The following is a 5,537-nucleotide window of genomic DNA, read 5'->3' on the forward strand; positions in this document are numbered from 1 at the left end:
GCTAAGAGCTTTTCTAATGTCAAGTATGATTTCCTTAGACCATGAGATTGTGCAACTCCCGGATACCATAGGAATGCTTTAGGTGTATCAAACGTCACAATGTAACTGGGTGGCTATAAAGGTGCACTACATGTATCTCCAAAAGTGTGTGTTGAGTTGGCACGAATCGAGACTGGGATTTGTCACTCCGTACGACGGAGAGGTATCTCTGGGCCCACTCGGTAATGCATCATCATAATGAGCTCAATGTGACTAAGGAGTTAGTAACGGGATCATGCATTACAGAACGAGTAAAGATACTTGCCGATAACGAGATTGAACGAGGTATTGGGATACTGACGATCGAATCTCGGGAAAGTAACATACCGATGGATAAAGGGAATTGTATACGGGATTGATTGAATCCCCGACATCGTGGTTCATCTGATGAGATCATCGTGGAACATGTGGGAGTCAATATGGGTATTCTGATCCCGCTATTGGTTATTGGCCAGAGAGATGTCTCGGTCATGTTTGCATGATTCCCGAACCCGTAGCGTCTACACACTTAAGGTTCGGTGACGCTAGAGTTGTTATGGGAATTAGTATGTGGTTACGGAATGTTCGGAGTCCCGGATGAGATCTCGGACGTCACGAGGAGTTCCGGAATGGTCCGGAGATGAAGATTTATATATGGGAAGTCCTTATTCGGTCGCCGGAAGTGTTCGGGGGTTTACCGGTATTGTACCAGGAACACCGAAAGGGTTCCGGGGGTCCACCGGGAGGGTCCACCTGCCCCGGAGGGCCCTATGGGCTGAATATGGAGGGGAACCAGCCCCTAGGTGGGCTGGGTGCCAACTCCCTCTAGGGCCCATGCGCCTAGGGTTGGGGGAAACCCTAAAGGGGGCGCCCCCCCTTGGCTTGGGGGGCAAGCCTTCCTCCTTGCCCCTCCTCTAGATGCATCTGGAGGGGGCCGGCCCCCTCTCCCTTGCCCCTACAAATAGTGGGGGGGGGGTGGGAGGGCTGCCGGACCCCTTCCCTTGGTGTAGGTCTACCCCTCTCCAACACATCCTCCTCCTCTGTAGTGCTTGGTGAAGCCCTGTCGGAGAACTACAAGCTCCACCACCACGCCGTCATGCTGCCGGAGCTCTCCCTCAACTTCTCCTCTCCCCTTGATGGATCAAGGAGGAGACGTCCCCGGGCTGTATCTATGTTAAACGCGGAGGCGTCGTCCGTTTAGCGCTAGATCGGATCTTTCGCAATTTGAATCGCCGCGAGTACGACTCCATCATCCGCGTTCTAGTAACGCTTCCGCTTAGCGATCTTCAAAGGTATGAAGATGCACTTCCTCTCTCTCTCTTGTTGCTAGAATCTCCTAGATGGATCTTGGTGATGCGTAGGAAAATTTTGAATTATTGCTATGTTCCCCAAAAGTGGCATCATGAGCTAGGTCTATGCGTAGATTCTATGCACGAGTAGAACCCAAGTAGTTGTGGGCATTGGTTTGTTCAATTTGCTTACTGTTACTAGTCTTATCTTGGTTCAGCGGCATTGTGGGATGAAACGGCCCGGACCGACCTTACACATACGCTTACGTGAGACCGGTTCCACTGACTGACATGCACTTGTTGCATAAGGTGGCTAGCGGGTGCCTGTCTCTCCCACTTTAGTCGGATCGGATTCGATGAAAAGGGTCCTTATGAAGGGTAAATGGCAATTGGCATATCACCGTTGTGGCTTTTGCGTAGGTAAGAAATGTTCTTGCTAGAAACCCATAGCAGCCATGTAAAAACATGCAACAACAATTAGAGGACGTCTAACTTGTTTTTGCAGGGTATACTATGTGATGTGATATGGCCAAAAGAATGTGATGAATGATATATGTGATGTATGAGACTGATCATGTTCTTGTAATAGGAATCACGACTTGCATGTCGATGAGTATGACAACCGTCAGGAGCCATAGGGGTTGTCTTAATTTATTGTATGACCTGCGTGTCATTGAAAACGCCATGTAATTACTTTACTTTATTGCTAACCGTTAGCCATAGTAGTAGAAGTAATAGTTGGCGAGACAACTTCATGAAGACATGATGATGGAGATCATGGTGTCATGCCGGTGACGAAGGTGATCATGTCGCGCCTCAAAGATGGAGATCAAAGGCGCAAGATGATGTTGGCCATATCATGTCACTTTATGATTTGCATGTGATGTTTGTCATGTTTACATCTTATTTGCTTAGAACGACGGTAGAAGAAATAAGATAACCCCTCATTAAAATTTCAAGAAAGTGTTCCCCCCCAACTGTGCACCATTGCGAAAGTTTGTGGTTTCGAAGCACCACGTGATGATCAGGTGTGATAGATTCTAACATTCGCATACAACGGGTGTGAGCCAGATTTACACATGCAAAACACTTAGGTTGACTTGACGAGCGTAGCATGTACAGACATGGCCTCGGAACACAAGAGACCGGAAGGTCGAACATGAGTCGTATAGTAGATACGATCAACATGGAGATGTTCACCGATGATGACTAGTCCATCTCACGTGATGATCAGACACGGCCTAGTTGACTCGGATCATGTATCACTTAGATGACTAGAGGGATGTCTATCTGAGTGGGAGTTCATTAAATAATTTGATTAGATGAACTTAATTATCATGACCATAGTCTAAAATATCTTTACAATATGTCTTGTAGATCAAATGGCCCACGCTAACAACTTCAACGTGTTCCTAGAGAAAACCAAGCTGAAAGACGATGGTAGCAACTATACGGACCGGGTTCGAAACTTGAGGATCATCCTCATAGCTGCCAAGAAAGCATATGTCCTTGAAGCACCGCTAGGTGACGCACCCATTTTCCCTGCAACTCAAGACATTATGAATGCCTGGCAGTCGCGTAGTGATGATTACTCCCTGGTTCCGTGTGGCATGCTTTAAAGCTTAGAACCGGGGCTCCAAAAGTGTTTTGAGCAGCACGGAGCATATGAGATGTTCCAAGAGCTGAAAATGGTTTTCCAAGCTCATGCCCGGGTCGAGAGATATGAAGTCTCCGACAAGTTCTATAGTTGTAATATGGAGGAAAACAGTTCTGTCAGTGAGCATATACTCACTATGTCTGGGTTGCACAACTGTTTGTCTCAGCTGGGAGTCAATCTTCCAGATGACTCGGTCATTGACAGGATCCTCCAGTCGCTCCCACCAAGCTATAAGAGCTTTGTGTTGAACTACAATATGAAAGGGATGGAGAAGTCCATTCCTGAGTTATATTCAATGATGGAATTAGCGGAGGTGGAAATCAAAAAGGAACATCAAGTGTTGATGGTGAATAAGACCACTAGTTTCAAGAAAGGCAAGGGTAAAAAGAACTTCAAGAAGGACGGCAAGGGAGTTGCCGCGCTCGATAAATCAGTTGCCGGGAAGAAGCTAAACAATGGACCCAAGCCCGAGACTCAGTGCTTTTATTGTAAGGGAAATGGTCACTGGAAGCGGAACTGCCCCAAGTACTTAGCAGATAACAAGGCCGGCAACACCAAGGGTATATGTGATATACTTGTTATTGATGTGTACCTTACTAGTACACATAGTAGCTCCTGGGTATTTGATACCGGTACGGTTGCTCATATTTGTAACTCAAAACAGGAGTTGCGGAATAAGCGGAGACTAGCTAAGGACGAGGTGACGATGCGCGTCGGGAATGGTTCCAAGGTCGATGTGATCGCCGTCGGCACACTACCTCTACATTTACCTACGGGATTAATTTTAAACCTCAATAATTGTTATTTAGTGCCAGCTTTGAGCATGAACATTGTATCTGGGTCTCGTTTAATGCGAGATGGCTATTCATTTAAATCCAAGAATAATGGTTGTTCTATTTATATGAGAGACATGTTTTATGGTCATGCCCCGTTGGTCAATGGTTTATTTTTACTGAATCTCGAACGTGATGTTACACATATTCATAGTGTGAATACCAAAAGATGTAAGGTTGATAATGATAGTCCCACATACTTGTGGCACTGCCGCCTTGGTCACATTGGTGTCAAACGCATGAAGAAACTCCATGCTGATGGACTTTTGGAGTCTCTTGATTATGAATGATTTGACACTTGTGAACCATGCCTCATGGGCAAAATGACCAAGACTCCGTTCTCCAGAACAATGGAGAGAGCAACCAACTTGTTGGAAATAATACATACTGATGTGTGCGGTCCAATGAGCATTGAGGCTCGCGGTGCCTATCATTATGTTCTCACCCTCACTAATGACTTAAGTAGATATGCGTATGTCTACTTGATGAAACACAAGTCTAAGACCTTTGAAAAGTTCAAGAAATTTTAGAGTGAGGTAGAGAATTAATGTGACAGAAAAATAAAGTTCTTACGATCAGATCGTGGAGGAGATGTTGGTGTACTAAAGTAGGGGCGCTCCTTTGTACCCCTTATTTGTGCACGGGCAGTCAGAGCCATGCCCACGACCACACCTAAGCAGGGCAGAGACGGGAAATCAAAGCCATGGGACGGCCAAAGCAACGCCAAGACAGAGGCATAAAGAGCAATAAGGTGAAGTGGTTTCCCTCGGCAAGACCCTTGCCGGGGCGGCCTCCACGGCCCCAGCAAGAGGCCTTGCCAGGGCAGCCTACCTCGACACCAGCAGAGCGCACCACCCTTGAGCCCCAGTTCCTCCAGCGCCACCAACCACGTTGGGACCAAGGCTCGGGAGGCGCCTCCGTGATGGCATGCAGATCTTTGTGAAGACAAGAACACTTCAAATCAGAAGAGTATAAGACGACGGACCTCGGCGAGATCCTTGTCGAGGAAACCCACAAGACCCCTGACAAGATCCTTGCCGGGGACGACCGCAATGCCACGGCAAGACCTTGCCGGGGCCCAGCAAGGCCCTTGCCGAGGACGTCCGCGAGGCCACAGCCAGGCCCGCACCCGCCAAGCTTCAGCCACCGCTCCCATGCAGCTGCCAACCGACCAGCTGGGCAGGCGCGTGCGTGTCGACATGAGGCTTCTCGACCAGCTCAGCGCATGCCTACGTGGTGGCATTCAAATCTTCGTGAAGGCCCTACCACATCGCCACCTCAGCAGCCTGCCAGCCTACATGGCGCTGACCGCCTCGCTGGCCCAGGCGCGTGTCAAGGTAGGGCGAGGCGGCGGTAAAGTGGAGGGGACATGTCAGAGGCGCATTAAATGCGTCTTGTCCCATAATGACAAGCGATAGGCTTAAGCACAGTGCCCCGATGCCACCTCCTGTGTGCCACTGTGGCGATCGCCTCCCAAGGCATCCAGGAGAATGATTCGAACTTTTGGACAAGTTATGCTCATTGTAGCTAGTGCAAGAACCTCAAGAACACAGATATACACATCAAAGCAGGACTAGGGTTTTACGCATCCCTGCGGCCCAAACCAGGGTAAATGACCCGCGTGCTCGTACTGACTGCTAATATTGCTCTCCTCGCGACCCAACGCCCCGCAATCGTAGTAGGGATTCTTGTGATCCCATAGGTGTCGTTTCCCACCGACATCTTTGGCGCGCCAGGGAG

Source organism: Triticum aestivum, chromosome 6B (genome assembly GCF_018294505.1).
Source record: "Triticum aestivum cultivar Chinese Spring chromosome 6B, IWGSC CS RefSeq v2.1, whole genome shotgun sequence".
In the NCBI taxonomy this organism is placed as follows: domain Eukaryota; kingdom Viridiplantae; phylum Streptophyta; class Magnoliopsida; order Poales; family Poaceae; genus Triticum; species Triticum aestivum.